The following is a 17,435-nucleotide window of genomic DNA, read 5'->3' on the forward strand; positions in this document are numbered from 1 at the left end:
TTATTTAAATTCATCCAACCAGGACACAATTTGGTGTTGGGTACCCTTCCTTTGAATAATTCGAAAGGGGATTTACCAGTAGAGGAGTGAGGAGAATATCTGTAAGCTTCAATTCTTTCTTTAAGCTCCACCTTCCAATTCAAACCATTCGCTCTGGCAAGCTGAATGCATTCTTTTAACGTTTTGTTAACCCTCTCCACTGCACCATTGGTTTCTGGATGATACAGAGAAGATCGTTTGTGTAATATTCCACTTTTAGTAAGAAACTCCTCAAATAATGCCGAGCAGAATTGAGGACCATTGTCTGACAAAATACTGTTTGGATAACTCTCTCTCGTAAACACTTCGGATAGAAATTCTAACTCCTCATCTTTTAACAGTTCTTCTTTCCACTCATCCTTCTTAACAACACCCTCAGTAACTTCACATACATCCAGAGTCTCATCTTCATCTTGCATAACTTCATCACTGTGTAAATCACACTTTTTAACCAGTCTAGAAAAACAATCCGCTGCCTTATTTGAAATACCAGGTAAATATTGTACCTCAAAGTCATACTCTTGTAACGCAATTATCCATCTCCGGATCCTTGAAGATATTGAATCTAATCCTTTTTTACTAAAAACTTCTTTCAAGGGTTTGTGGTCAGATTTTACAATAAATTTGGTTCCCCAGACCAAATTCTTAAATTTTTTCAAAGCCCAAAAAATTGCTAACGACTCTTTTTCAATTACTGAATAATTAAGCTCCAGACCACGCAGACATCTAGAAGCACATGCAATGAGGAAATCATTACCACCTTTGTTCTGTACTAACACAGCACCTAGACCTTTATCACTGGCATCGGTATATACAAATGTTGGCAAGCCAGGAATAAATGCCTGAAGGCAGGGTGCTTCTTTTAGCTCTCTCTTAATCGCTTCAAATTCACTTTTACAGTCATTTGACCACTCAAATGTCACATTCTTTGCGGTAAGTCTTCTCATATTTTTAGTTTTATCCGCAAAGTGTAAAATAAACTTCCCATAAAATTCAACCATTCCAAGGAATGACATCAATTCATCCCTGTTTACAGGTTCAACCATATTATCAATGGAAGTGACCAATTCTAATTTGGGAAACACACCTTCACTCCTGATACAGTGACCAAGGTAATTTACTTCCCTCAACCCAAACTTACACTTTTCTTTCTTGAGGGATAGACCTGCTTCAGACAACCTCATTAACAACTCACACACTCGATCATTGTGTTCTTGTACATTAGCACCGTAAATTAATAAGTCATCCTGATAGCACTTTACCCCTAGAAGACCTTTCAAAATATGAGTCATGATTCTTTGAAACACAGAGGATGCTGAAATTAACCCAAAAGGCATCCTTTTAAATTTAAATGTACCCATAGGGGTAATAAAAGCAGTAAGATCTTGACAAGTGGTATCTAGTTCCACCTGGTGGTAAGCGGAAGCTAGATCCAAAGTGGTAAAATATTTTGCCCCTTCTAGAGTCCCCACAATCTCATCAATGTTTGGCAACGGAAATCTATCCACAATTACTTCCTTATTGAGTGCCCTCAAATCAATACAAAGACGAATCTCCCCCGTAGGCTTCTTTGCTATTACAACTGGGGCCAACCATTCGGTAGCTTCTACTGGTTCTATAATCTTATTTTCAATCAATTTTTTAATTTCCTTTTGTACTTTACTTTGTTCCGCTAAAGGAATCCTTCTCACTTTAGCTATGACAGGTATAGCATTTATTTTTTAATCTTATGCAGTGCTTATACCCTTTTAAACAACCTAACTGTTCCTTGAACACATCAGGAAATTTCCCTGCAAACATTTCAGCTAAATTTTCCACCGTCTGTATTTGTACTTGAGGTGAAGCATTCGGATCAAGTTTTACACCCAAGTCTCGCTGATCCCTCCAACTTATCAAAGCATCTCCAAAACTGGTTACATAGATTTTTCCAGGTATGATGCGACTTCCCAATTCAAGAGTAGTTATGAAATAACCTATTATTTTGATTGGTTTTTTTCCATATCCTAAAGGTAAAATGTCACTTTTGAAGAGTTTAATCTTTTCCCCAAAAGTCTTAAGTAATAATTCTTCGTCAATCATGGTGATTTGGGAACAAGAATCAAATTTAAATTCTATCATAGTATTACCCACTTTTACTAAGTGCGAGGGATGTTCTAACGAACCACTATTGACTTGAAAAGTCACAGTTTTTACCTGAGGTTGATTCCATCTTTTATATACATTATCTCTCTTACTATTTCTAGTTCTACAACACTTTGAGAAATGCCCTTTTCTCCCACAGTTGTTACAAATCGATTTCATAGCAGGACAACTCGCTGAATTGGCTAAATGTCCATTATTTCCACATCTGAAACATGAAAATTTACTTGTAACGTTCAAATTGGGATTAAAACTATTTGTTCCATTTTCATTTTTATCAATAGATGACTTTTCTTCTTTCTTGACTTGACATACTACTTCTTCCACTTTAGGTTCATCTTTCTTGTCTGATTCATTCATTTTCTCTTTTTCTACCTTTAACTCATCTACACATTTCGTCATGTGTTCAACTTGTTTTGCTATTCCCAGAACTTCATCCAATGGCGGTTCATCTTTTAACCAGAGTTCCTTGCGAATACTGTCATGGGCACATCTTAATACAAATTGGTCCCTTATTCTCTCATCCAGAGTCTGTCCAAATTTGCATGACGAGGCTAATTTCCTTAGTGCAGAAACATATTCCTCTACCGACTCATCCTTCTTTTGCCCTCTTAAGCCAAAATGGTATCTTTCCATTATTGTGCTTAATCTAGGAAGATAGTGTCTATCTAACTGTTCAATAGCCACTTCGTATTCGTTCAAATTCCTTTGTTCCGATGCAGAAAGTTCAGGTAAATGTTCTAGAACATCTTGACCTTCTCCCCCTAGACAGTGCAGTAGTAACGAATGCTTCCTCTCTGCACTTAAGTTCGTGCCACACACTCTTGCGTAATTTGTAAAAATCTTCTTCCATTTCTGCCATTTTACATTCGGTTCTCCTGGACTTATTAAAAAAAATGCAGGTTGTGTTACATTCTGCATGTTTAGAAACTTATAACTTATATATATCCTTATTAAGTGTTCTTTGTTAACCTTTTATTAGAGCTAAAAAAAACTTAGTTGTAATTGTCTTTTGTCAATGTTCCTTATTATTATTATTATTTTTTTTTTTTTTTTTAAGCTATTGAAATACAATGATGATGTCACAATCCATGTAATGTGTATTGTGGACTCTCCAAGTTCCTTGGTTAAGAATTCTGCTTTTGTAAGAATTCTGTTTTATAATGTCTCTTTTAGGTCATATAGAATCTGTGCGCGTCACAATGCTTTCTGCTCTCTGTTTGTCGGTGATGCGCGCGTGTATCTGCTCCTTGCTAGTCGGTAATGTGCGCGTCTATTTCCCTTTTTTTCTTTTTTTTTCGAAAGCGAGGCTAAGTCTTATTGCGCGTCACTGACACGCACCGCCATTGTAATGCGCGGTGATCTGATGACAGCGCGAGTGAACGCGCTGTTTCCAAGGATGACTAACGCTCGCGCGCGTTAATCTTTTAACTTTCTTTCTTTCCTTATTTTCAAAGTCCCTTTCTTTCTGGCCACCTCCCGCAATACTCCTCACCGTATTAGTGCCTCACAAGACGGTGATTCCTCAAATATACGGCCGCTGGGAAGACCACGCTTCCTTTTCATTTCAATCAGCCGCTGGAGAGGTTCCAGATTTTAGAGACGACCGCGTGTTGAGGCGAAACGAGGTAAGATCGTCGCCAATGTAAAATTGTTATTATTTATAATAACTAAAGGAGATAATTCTGTTGTTCCAGTAGTAAATTTATTTGCCTCATCCACGAACAGTCAGGGAAGCCAACTGACTCCCTGTACATTCTACATTCTACCAGCATCTAAGTGTAGCATTCCACGTTCCTTAAAGAAATATGTAATTATAAATTAAGCAGGACATTACATATTCCACTGGAGCTGGCACCACCCACAGCTACTGCCAATACTGCTGAATGGCAGTGCACGAATTGCCTATTAAACATCACACTTAAACAAGTGTGACATTTTGTATTATTCCAGGTCACCCCAGGCTGTCAGGGTAGCCTGCGGTGCTAGCAGTATCATTATCTTTTCAGTATATTGCATTGTTCAACACTCTATTAATGAGCTCTGCTCAAAAAGAAGTTCAAACGTGATGTATTTTCATAAATAAGTGTCAGTGTCAAACACCAGAAAACACTGGCACAAATTAAGCACGGCACAAGGTATGAAGGAAGGTACCATCCTGGACACATCCCCTAGAGCATTCTGTTGTGAGAAATCAACTGAATGGTCAGCGCTGAGACCTTATGTAATACACCCGGTGGGAGGTCTTCCAGACAGTGCACTGTTGTGAGTGAAATAACGGCTCTCCACAGCTTACTTCAGGTTAGGATTCTTCTTTTAATTGCAGAACAGATGAAAGACATGTATCTCACCAGCTGACCAGAATCCAACTGACTAGACTGGAATATTAGCTGGATGAGATCATGAATAATGGAACAGAGAAGCATTCTATACATAAGTCATACAAGTAAAACTAAATAAAGACTATGAATCATTTTAAAAGATAAAATGCTATTTACAACACATCTCCTTCCCTAGGAATCTTAAAAATAAAGAAAACACAAAGTAAAAATAAACAAACATAATCGTCCAAATACAAAGGTGGACGACGCACTCTTTGACTCCTCAAGATGGAATTGCTCACACACTCACCAGAATTCATACTGCTAGAAAAGTCAGAAAACTGAGACGCATCACAACTACCATCCTCTCTCCTATGGGTAGAAGGAGAAGAAGAACACCCTTCTTCTTGAGTAGAAAACATATATCCACTGTTGTCACACAAAGTCTGATTCCTCTTATCACCAGACATATTACAACCCTTCTTATACAAAGCAACCCTTCGATAGTTCCATTTCTCACCATTTTCTAGCACAAGGTAATGAGGAAATACTCTTTTCACACAAAATGGACCTCTAAACTTAGTTAAGCCTTTCGTAACCCTACCAGGTTTAACCTTTACTAAATCACCTTCAGAAACACATAAAGAAGACAACTTCGAAGTGGTTTGAGTAGATACGTCACAATCAAGATTCTTCAACCAATAAGGGGTCAACTTTGTACCTGGAGGCCTACCCCACATCATCTCAAAAGGTGATTTTGTATCTTGTTTATGTGGAGTAGAACAATATGCCCACACCATCTCTTGTATTTTCTCATCTGAAAAACAACCTAAAGTACTAGTCATTTGTGTTATCCCCTTGATTAACCTGTTGACTCTTTCACAGATACCATTCCCCTGTGGGTTGTACAAGCTTGTGCGATGATAACCAATACCGCAATTTTCTAAAAAAAAACTCATTTTACTGGATGTTAACTGTGTACCATTGTCCGTTATAAGGATTGACGGAAATCCTTCATCAAGAAAGACTCTTTTTAGAAATTTAAATGTACTGTCAGTGGTAATTTCTCTGACAAAAGAAACCGTGAGCCATTTCGAGAAAACATCCACAACTACAATTGCAAACCGCTGATTATAGGGTAGCTCATCCATTGGACCAATACAATCCAAGCATATGCTATGCCAAGACTGATCTGGTACAACAATCTTTCCAAATTGTTGATTTGACACCAACTTAAGTCTTTTTTCTCCTTCTCTACAGCTCTCACAACTCTCAACACAAGATGCAGCATCCGAATCAATGGAAGGCCACCAAAAATTACTTTTAATCCTGCGTTGAGTAAGCGTTTGTCCTAGATGACCCTCATGAGCCAATTTTAGAAGCTTGTGCCTCAACAAACATGGAGGAATGAATCTATCTCCTCTCATTAAAACAACATCACTTGACACAGATAACTCGTTCAATACCTTTATAAAAGGTCTCACTCCTGGCTCCACTGTGCTCTCACGCCTAGTGCCCTTCTTTACTAAATCAATAACTTTCATTAACACCAAATCTTTCTCCATACAAGAAAGCCACTCCTCTTTCGAGAAAGAGCCCTCACTCAAAGAAATCACATCTTGGACAAAAGCTATGGCACTTTTTTCCTTAAAATCACCTGAGCATCCATCAGAAACTTCTTCTGCTACAGGGAGCCTGGATAAACAATCCGCCTGTACATTTCTCCAACCTTGAACAAATGATAATTCAAACTGATAGTCCTGCAACCTTGACGCAAGTCTAGCCAGTCTGGGCGAACCTTTGCCTGCACCACCCGGAGCTAAAACATTCACTAGGGGTGAACCGATCTCAACTGAAACCTGGTACTCCAAAGATACGTTCTAAAGTAATAAGTACCCCACACAGCTGCCAATGCTTCTCTCTCTATGACGGAATAATTCCGTTCTGACACACTCAATGGACAGGAAGCAAATGCAACAGTCTTCTCTTCACTGCCATGTTTCTGTAACAACACTGCGCCCAAACCAATGCTGCTGGCATCAACCATCAATATAGAATTTCGTTTGATATCAAATGGTGTTAACACTTTAGCATTACACCGTTCCTTTTTAATAGCTTCAAAACACATGGTATGCTCATTATTCCACGAAAACCTCACTCCTTTTTTTAAAAGACTCCTCAACATAGAAGTTTTATCTGAGAAGTCCCTTACGAACTTCGCATACAATTCAATCAGCCCCATAAAGGATCTTAATTGGTCTTTATCTATTGGACAAGCAGCAGATTCAATGGCAGACAATACATTTTTCTTTGGTTTGATACCATCACTTGTGATGACATACCCTAAATACTCAATCTCTCTTACTAAGAAAGAGCACTTCTCTTTACGTAAAGTCAGACCTGCCTCCTGAATTCTAGATAGAACAGATCTAAGAATATGGTTATGTTCACTAATAGTGTCTCCAAATATAAGTATATCATCTTGAAAGAACAAGACTTTGTTTAAGCCCTTAAAAATGTCTGTCACCATTCTTTGGAATACACTGGCCGCTGAAATTAGACCAAAAGGTAGTCTTGTAAATTGAAATGTTCCCTCACTAGTGATAAAAGATGTCAGGTGCTTCGATTCCTCATGTAGACGTATCTGGTGATAAGCACTTTTTAAGTCAAGCTTGCTAAAATACTTTGCACCATTTAATGTAGACACAAGTTCACCAATGTTCGGTAAAGGGAACACATCAGCCACTACACACTTATTCAAAGACCTCAGGTCAACACAAAATCTTATTTTTTTATCGGCCTTCTGTGTGATCACCACCGGAGAAACCCAAATGGCTGCCTCAACTGGCTCTATTATGCCACCTTGGAGCATCTCCTCAATCACAGCTTTTACTTCTTCTCTCGCTGCAATGGGTACTCTCCTTGCCTTATGCTGAATAGGAACAGCCCCTTTCTTCAACAAAATTTTGTGTTCATATCCTATTAGTTCACCCAACTCATCTCTAAACACCGCTTTAGCTTCCACTAAGATGTCATCAATGCTTAAATCATCAATCACCATTACTTGCTCATTAGCTCTAGGATTGACTATAATATAAAGATCGTATTGGTGCATCCAACCTAATATAGATGGACCATCAGCTGACGCATAAACCTTTCCAATCGTAGACCTATTCTTGAATTTAATCTCACTCTCAAAATATCCTAGAAGTTCAATTTTTTCCCCTTGGTACCCCTTGGGAGAAATATCACTTTCTTTGAGATCTTTTTCACCCCACACATCTCTCAGGATTGAAAATGGAATAATAGTCCATCTTGACCCAGAATCAACCATAAGACTAATATTTTTCTCATCAATAATAAAATCAGCCCTTGGTCTTTTTTCCCTCTTATCTTGACACAGGTTCACACTCATATCTTCCACAACCAATAATTTGTTTGTGTCTCTATTGACTACACATTCATATTCATTAACCGTCGCTACTCTCGATTTCGCTGTACCCTTGCACATTCTTGCAAAGTGACCTATTTTGCCACTCAAACATTCCTTGTTATTAGCAAAACAAAACTTTGCATCTGAGTTATGTGAGTTACTACCACACTTAGAACAAATTCTGTACGAGCTTTTGCCCACAATTTTTTTTTTCTCTAAACTGTAACTTCTTTTCTTTACTGCGGCAACCGCACTCTCATCACTGTTGTCACTATCTACTAAATTCTTTGATGAAACTTCTGCAATTTTTTGCTCAGAGTTACAGTTCTGGAGTTCCCTCATGCATTTTTCAGACTCCTCTACCACTTTCGCTAGACTTATCGCAGTTTTTAAATCAGTGTTTTTTGCTGGCCATAACCTCTCTTGGATTTTTCGTTTATTGCACTGAACAATCAGTTGGTCTCGAATAAGTTCATCAGTCATTTGTCCAAAGCTGCATTTGACGGATAATTCCCTTAACCGTGCAACAAAGTCATCTATAGATTCTTCCTCACGTTGTTTGTTTTTATAGAATTTATACCTATTCATCACTAGGTTTTCTTCTTTCGCGAATCTTATTTCCAGTCTTGCAACTGCCTCTTTAAACTCATCCAATGAGGACTGACCACCGGCTTGCAAGACTTGCGGAAGATATTTAAATATTCTTTGACCCTCCTTACCTAACATGGTCATTAAGATGGCTTTCTTCCTCTTGGCTGAATATTCTCCACCATCCAAAGCCTCAATATAATTGTAAAACATCAATATCCAGTCTTTCCATGCTATTAGAGGATTACCTGGCTCAATTAAGAACTGAGGAGGTAATGCTACATTCACTTGCTGAGCCATTTTATGATTTTAAACTAAGACAGTCCACTTTGATGATGACAGCTATTAACTCAAGGCTGCAAAAGAAACTTTGGTTATAGTGCGTTAAAGAAAATACAGTTAATAAATGTCCATAAAATTCGTTCAAGTAACTGTAAACTCCAAATTCGTTTTCTTCCTGAAAGTGATCATTAAAACTTTGTCTCTGCTTGTAAATATTAAAGAGTCACCTTAAAATAAACTTCTAAAGTGATTTCCTTCTTCTTTGAACAGATGTCCTCTTTAGAAAATCTTCTCTAAAGATGAGCGTATCACCGTTAAACGCCCGACATTGCTGTGTTTTGTCTTCGAAGTCATCATCACTCCACTCGTGCAGGTATTTAAAACAAAACAACAGCAGTCAAATTGAATACGATGCTGTATAACCACCAATTCTCAAACGCGGTAACACAAATCCTCACCGCATTTTCCACAAATGTTCCGATGACTTTCCTTGTCAACGTGGATTCTTTCCTTTATAAGTACAGTCTATTCTCCATAGATTATTCCATGAAAAATCTTCCACTGCAATTATTACACTATTCTTAGTCCAGTCAGTTTTAAAAACTCTCGCAAAATGTTGTAAGTGAAATAATGGCTCTCCACAGCTTACTTCAGGTTAGGATTCTTCTTTTAATTGCAGTACAGATGAAAGACATGTATCTCACCAGCTGACCAGAATCCAACTGACTAGACTGGGATATTAGCTGGATGAGATCATGAATAATGGAACAGAGAAGCATTCTATACATAAGTCATACAAGTAAAACTAAAGAAAGACTATGAATCATTTTAAAAGATAAAATGCTATTTACAACATGCACAATTCGTTCTCATTCCAGGCCAGTGGGGGAATCATTATTCTATTATTTATTTTGTATTATTCATCGTATTATTCAAAATGGGGGACTAACTTCTGAGATAACATAACCAATGTCCTCAAGTGTTGGAAGTCATCCTGCAAGTTGAGAACATTTAAGGACTCTTTCTCTATGAAATTTTAAATGAAATGAAATTTGATTTATAAAGCGCATGGCTGCCCAAAAGCGTCCCAGCGCTAACAAAATAGAAACAGAGAACAAACTGAAGAGGGTACCGATAATTAGGAGTCCTTGGGGAAAAGAAATGTTTTAAGGGCCTTTCGAAACTTAAAATAGCAGGGTTCGGTACGAATCCGACTGGGGAGAGAGTTCCAGTTTTTTGCCGCATTTACAGAGAAGCGGCGACCCCCTGTGCGTACCTTCCTAACTCTGGGAACCTTGGCTAGGTTTCCAAGGTCCGACCGGAGAGCCCGAGATGATTTGTAGGGGCAGATCAGGCTCCTGAGGACAGGAGGTCCTTTTCCCTGAAGAGCCTTATGGGTGATGCATAGCGTTTTAAGGTGACTCTTTCGCGTATTGGCAGCCAGTGAAGTGCTCTCAAGACCGGTGTAGCCGAAGATCTTCTTGAGGCACCCGCAAGCATCCTGGCTGCAGCATTCTGCACCCGTTGTAGGATATTGATGGTAGCTTCAGGAGCTGCTAAAAACAGGGCGTTACTATAATTCAGTCTGGATAATATTAACCCCTGAATCAGTAGTGTCCTGGACTGGGGAGGCAGGAGAGGGAGAACTTTCCGTACTGAGCGTAGTAGGCCAAAACAAATGCCTGCAACTTTCTGTGCCTGCGTCTTAAAAGTTAGGTCGGGCTCAAACCACACCCCTAAGCTTTTAATTTTATCTTTCGGTATGGGCAACTCACCCAAGCAGGGGGGCCAGACAGCTTTGGGGAGAGATGTAAAATGATGACCCAGGAGCATGATCTCCGGTTTTGCTCCATTAAGTTTGAGCCGCGAACTGGAAATCCAGGAGAATATTCCGGCAAGGTAGGTGGAGAGGTTATCCAGACATCCCTCTTGTTGGGTTAGCGAGACGACTAGTTGGGTGTCGTCCGTGTAGGTGACTGTTTTGATCCCAAAGGGAGCCACCACCTCCTCCAGTGGGGCCATATCACATCTCCAGCAATAAAAACGGTTAAGAATTGGTTGTGAAGCCCCTTGCAAACTAGTTTACCACCAGATTTAGCATGAAACACTAAATGATGACCAACGATTTAGGGCCAGATGTACAACCATAAATTGCGGTCACAAACGGGCAATCGGCCTGTTTGCGGCCGCAATTTAAGGCATGACCATGTACAATTCTCATTTTGCGTATCAGTAAATTTTACTGATTCGCAAAATGAAGTTTGCGACTCGCTGTTAGGAAGGTGCATGCCAAGGGCATTCTTTCCTATTTGTGACTCGCATTAGTATGAATTAATGTTTTGCGACTGCAATTGCGGTTGCAAAAAACTCGCAATTTACCACCTACTTCAAGTAGGTAGTAAACCATTTGCAAACTGAAAGGGGTCCCCCAGGGACCCCTTCCCCTTTGTGAATGGGTCCCCAAAAATGTTTTAAGGGCTGGCAGTGGCCCCAGGGACCAATGCCTGCCCTTGAAAAATTAAACTGAAAAGTTTCATTCTTCTTTTTTTTAGATGCATCCCCGTTTCATTTAAGGAAAACGGGCTACATTTTTTTTTTAAAAACTGCTTTATTTGAAAGCAGTCACAGACATGGTGGTCTGCTGACCCCATCAGGCAACCATCCCTGTGAGTGCTAACCATTCCTAATGGGGTCGCAAATTGCTCCTGCCTCATTGATATTAACCCCATTAGGAATTGCAAACAGTGTCTGAGACACTGTTGTACATCTCAATTTGCGAGTCGCAAATTGTTGGGTCGTACATCTGGCCCTTAGGGTGTTACCCATACCCCATCCAATAGGCTTACTGAGAAGCCTAATACTTTTTTCTCTAATTCCAGGATGCCCCCCTGGTGTCTGACATTGCCTGTGGGCCTCCTTGTGATACCCCATGGGAGTGTGCAGAAGCAGAAGCTTCTCTTTTCTGCACTATCCCTTTTGATTGTAATCTTTAACTTCAAATGAGTCACCCCATTATAACATTCAATCTCCAGGTAGAGGTCAAATTTCCCATCCATGAACATGGCCAGTCACATTCCCGCAGCACACAAACTGAGGGTCAGATCTACCTAGGGAATCAGCCTAGTTATCCCACTGCTATTAAGTATTGTATGTTGCATTGTCACTTTGTAGTCACCATTCATTGCAGTGTTTATAGGTTGATATTTGATCTTAGGCCAACAGCCGAGGATCTTAAGGGCAACACCCCTCCCGATAGAAGTCCTTTCAGAATATGCAAAAAAGTTCCTGCCACATCGCATTCTTATTTCCTCCTCTCCATCCAGCTTAGATTCAGTGGTGTACAACTGGCTGCTGTTCTGTCCTGTACCAAGTCCACCTTGTGCTGTGTCAAGTTTTAGCGTTGTTTCAGGGTATCACCTGATCTACTTAGTACTCCACACTCTGCTCCTCAGCCTTTCCATATTAAACCTCATCTCACACCAGGGGCCTCATCTGGAGGAGAAAACTGTCATTGAGGCAACCCCTGTGAGGTTGTGTGGTACCTCCTTCATGAAAGGTGTCTAATGCTACGGCGAAGTCCTCCAAGAACATGCTGTGGAGATGCAGTGATGAATGGGCTGACCCTCAAGCAGGCTCAAGCCTTCTGTAACCTAGCAGATGTTGGAGTATATTTTGTTTTCGCTTTTATCTTTGAAATGGTACAACATTGCCTCAGGAGAGTACCAACGAGCATTTGAAGATAACTTTGTCAACAACATTTGGAACAATTCGCTGATTTGAACATCAAATGGGTACCCCCCCCCCCACACACACACAACCAAACCACAATCAGCAAGCCTCTGGCCACAGCCTAGAGGAAAATGTACAGTACATCACAACAATTTAATGCAGTCTCCGATACCCCAACACAGCTCGATACAGCTCAGCATTAAGTCCCATTATCAATCAGAAGATCCAGGAAGTAATACGTCAACCAACCACCCCAGATTTTCCGAAGCGTACGGGGGCAAGCCCTGCTGGCATGTGTAATTTTCTCCGCCACCATGTACATATCCATGCCCCTTTCCCACTCTTGTAATGTCAGGCATTGCCCTACTTCCCAATACCAAGACATGCCCCTTTGACCCCTACAGGGCCCAGATTACAAAACACAAGCTTTGATCTTGACATGTCAAAGTTATTGGGGATTCCAAGAAGAATAAACTTGGGGTCAAGAGGAATGGGTTCTCCCAAAAACCTTGTCCAATTTTCGATTAACCTCCTTCCAGTACCCCTGGATGTGCAAGCAATCCCAAGTTCTGTGTATGAAAGTGCCACCCGCTACCTCATAGCACAAATAAAGCGGGCGTTGTGCCCTCCCCATTGTATACAGCCTTAACCTGTCACAGAACACCCTTTGGAGGATTTTAAATTGAATTAAACGGCGCTTCACCTTTATTGCTACTTCTCTCGGGTGCATCAGGGCTGCCTCCTAGTCAGTGTCCTCTAGATCTCCCAGATCAGCCACCCAGTACCCTGCTGACCCTCATGCGGGTAACATTTCGGGACAGCATCTCCCGTGAATCCCTCAGCTTGCAAGGCATGGCAGATCTGCATGTATTTCAAGAATTGATTAGGATTCATCTCTTATCCCTGCTGCATCTCAGCAAAGTACGTGAGGTCCCCTTCACTAGCGCTCCCCTATCTTAGAAATCGCAATTAAGTCCAATTAAGTCCCAGGCCCCGAAGCCCTTGAGTTTCCGCAAACTCCTTCCCACAGGGGTGTTTCCCAAGTAATTCCACAATGCCAACCCATAAGGTTTGTGGCTTTCCATCAGGCTGCCACAGCAACCGGAGTGGCAGGTAGGAGTCTTTGTACACCCTCCTACCATGAAGGTAGGGAAGGCAGGACTTTTTCTCCCACTGCACGCATTCCAGACGGAATGTGGAGTAGTCACGCGGGGCAAAGAGCCAGTTGTTGATGTTAATAAGGTGGGCCGCCCAGTAGTACACCTCCAAGTCAGGGAGAACCTGCCCCCCCCCCCACACAGCGTAGTTAGCACAATTCTGGGGTGTTTCCCATCCCACAATTGAGTATTCAGATCACTGTCTAGTCGGGGAAAAAACTCTGGGGGGACCCAGTAGAACGTATTCTTTGGTACATCCAGTAAATTAATGGGCGATATCATTTTAAACAGAACAGCATTGCCCAGCAATGTTAAGATCAACCCTCTTCATCTCTTCAGCATCTCTGACAGGCCTTCGACACTCTTCCCAGGTTTCTCTCAAAGCAAATGTCCTTTTCCAGTGTTATAAAAATTCCCAAACATTTAAACCCATCGGACGCACACAGCAAGGAGCAGGGGACCAGGGATCTATCCATCTCACCATTTGGAAGATATAGCACCGATTGCCCTGGTTAAATCTATAACTGGAATAATTACCATAGTTCTCATACAGATGGAGAACCAGTGTGAGGGTCTGGGACGGTTTCGTAGTAAATAGAACAAAAGGAACTGCTGCATACTGGGGCTCTCCACACCTTCAGTGAACCCCACAAATCTCAAATTATTCCTACGTAATATACAGGAGGATAACGTCTGCGTAGAGTGAAGTTTTTCTCATCCGTCCCCTCCGCATCTTTTAGGGCAAAGCGTCTGGGTGGGCTGCACGATACATGCCAATAATTCTATGGTGAGGACAAAGAAAAGGGGGGAAAGGTGGCACCCATGACGTGTGCCCTGGACAATTTACCCATTTACCCTTACTGCCGCTACCAGAGCTGGATAGAGCAGACGTGCCCATTTTTTTAAATTGTGACTAAACCCGAACTGCACCAGTGTTTGTTCTAGGACAGGCCAATGCAAGAGAACTTGTGCCTCAGGCATGGAATGGGTTTCATTTATCCAGTTGTGTGCTCATTGGATATTATATTGAGTTTACTCGCATTCAGCCAGATTGGTCCCTGTGGATCAGAGGTGTAATCACCTGCAAGAACCTAGAGGCAAGTATGATGGCCATTATCTTCATTTCGATATTTAACAGGGAAATGAGGTGATAGGAGTCTAATTTTTCCTTGGGCTTACCATCCTTGTGAATTACTACAATGATCGTCTGCCCAAGGTCTGCTGTTCATGTGCAGGATGTGGGTCCCCAAAGTGGTACAAAAGGGGGTGGTGATGGACGGAGCATCTGAACCAATCAAACACTCACACCCAGTCAACAGATCTGGGTTTAATCCATCACCGTTCTTTAGCCCACTCTGCCACCCCAGTTCAGACATGGCCATATGCAAATCAGTCAGACCCTATGCCTCATGGGAACAGTCCAGCCCGAACTGCCAAGCCATGCCTTCCCTGGACCGGAAACAAGCTTCCGAGGACCGGTTTCTGGCATTTCAGCCGTCTTCAGCCCGGCTTGCTTGAATCCAGTGGCAAGTGAGCAAGGGACTCACGTCTGAGCATCCCCTGCCAACTTATGGCGAACAAAGTGGTACAAAAGGGGGGTGGTGATGGACGGAGCATCTCAACCAATCAAACACTCACACCCAGTCAACAGATCTGGGTTTAATCCATCACCGTTCTTTAGCCCACTCTGCCACTCCAGTTCAGACATGGCCATATGCAAATCAGTCTGACCCTGTGCCTCATGGCAACAGTCCATCCCGAACTGCCAAGCCATGCCTTCCCTGGACCGGAAACAAGCTTCTGAGGACCGGTTTCTGGCATTTCAGCCGTCTTCAGCCCGGCTTGCTTGAATCCAGTGGCAAAGTGAGCAAGGGACTCACGTCTGAGCATCACCTGCCAACTTATGGCGAACAAAGTGGTCCCCAACAAGCATCCAGAACACTTGAAAACTTCTGTGGGATCCCATTGGGGCCTCGGGTCTTACCCGTCTTGCGTTTAGCTGTGGTAGTCTGTACCTCTTCCACTGTGATGTCAGCTTCCAACACTGCCTGAGCCTCACCATCCAGCACAGGGATGGGGAGAGATGCCAGGAACAGCGCAATTCGAGCAGGATCATGTAGGGGTCTGTCTGTATATAACTTCTCATAGTGGTGCGCAAAGGCCTCAGCTCCAGAGTCCCCTGGAGAGATATTCTGCTTGTGTAATGGCACTCACTTCCACAGTAGGGACAAATATGTAGTCAAGCCAAGAAAATACCCTGTGGGCCCCAGAAAAGTAGGAATATCTCCAATCATTGGGGTGTGCTTGCCTCCAAAGGTTGGACAGGCTTAGAGTGGAAGTAAACATGGAGAGTGGGGTGGCTAGTGCCACCACGCCAGCGGATCCAGAGTGGTCCAGCACCGTCTTATAACATTGTTAAAATTCCCCCTATTATATCCCATTGGGGCCTCGGGTCTTACCCGTCTTGCGTTTAGCTGTGGTAGTCTGTACCTCTTCCACTGTGATGTCAGCTTCCAACACTGCCTGAGCCTCACCATCCAGCACAGGGATGGGGAGAGATGCCAGGAACAGCGCAATTCGAGCAGGATCATGTAGGGGTCTGTCTGTATATAACTTCTCATAGTGGTGCGCAAAGGCCTCAGCTCCAGAGTCCCCTGGAGAGATATTCTGCTTGTGTAATGGCACTCACTTCCACAGTAGGGACAAATATGTAGTCAAGCCAAGAAAATACCCTGTGGGCCCCAGAAAAGTAGGAATATCTCCAATCATTGGGGTGTGCTTGCCTCCAAAGGTTGGACAGGCTTAGAGTGGAAGTAAACATGGAGAGTGGGGTGGCTAGTGCCACCACGCCAGCGGATCCAGAGTGGTCCAGCACCGTCTTATAACATTGTTAAAATTCCCCCTATTATATGAAATGAGGAAGTTATCCCCCAACAGAATTTCAGAGATTTTCGCTAGTGTGGGTTGCTGAAGTTTGGGGGGAGCTTATAAGCTAAGGAGAGTGATGACCTTTCTGCCACAGATCTCCTGTACTCCCCCATACCTCCCATAGAGATCGGACCAGTGTCTCACCAACTGAAAGGGAGGTTTCTTTTTAATCAATATGGTGACCCATCTAGATCCCATCATATATCCTGCATGTGCAAAAGTGACATAGGGTCCCGACCCAGGAATCTATAATGTGTGAGTTGGAGGTGAGTTTCTTGGAGAAGAATAACGACAGGGTGTATTCGGTTAAGGTATTGGGACACCAGGCCTCTTCTGACTTTATCTCCGAGACCATTAATGTTCCAGCAGAGGATCAATAGAATGTTTACATCTAGTGGTGGGCTGCGTGACATAGCATTAATGATGATCGTGGAATGTGTGCCCCGAAGGGGCCTACTGGAGATGCTGAGTGTGGGGAACCTAGCATCGCCATTCTGGAAGCCGGTGATTATCTGTTGAGGGTCCTGATGGGGAGCACTGCTGCCTTCTATCTCACCCCACCTTGGCTCTGTGTCATCGGCTCCTGATTTCAATCCCGCTTCTTCACCCCTCTCCCACCCTCCCGTACATGTGCAACTCTAATCTGGGGGTCAGGAGTAGAGCTGGTGGGCCCTGGAGTAAGAGGGCATGGATCTTCAAGTAGTGGAGGTGATGGAAGGGAGCTCAGCCGATGCTTCGCCAGTGGGGTCGTGCTGGGGACAACCACACTCACACTGTTAGCAGCGTAGAGGAAGTGATTCCCCACTAGTGCTATGGGGG

At 42.4% G+C, this 17,435-nt stretch overlaps 1 protein-coding gene across 2 annotated transcripts in view; it reads right to left on the reverse strand.

Annotated features, from left to right (window-relative positions):
- The window catches only part of NYX (nyctalopin), a 170,988-nt gene that overhangs the window by 19,457 nt on the left and 134,096 nt on the right, over nucleotides 1-17,435 (reverse strand). The window lies entirely within an intron of this gene.

The sequence above is a fragment of the Lissotriton helveticus genome, chromosome 8 (genome assembly GCF_964261635.1).
Source record: "Lissotriton helveticus chromosome 8, aLisHel1.1, whole genome shotgun sequence".
NCBI classification, from domain to species: domain Eukaryota; kingdom Metazoa; phylum Chordata; class Amphibia; order Caudata; family Salamandridae; genus Lissotriton; species Lissotriton helveticus.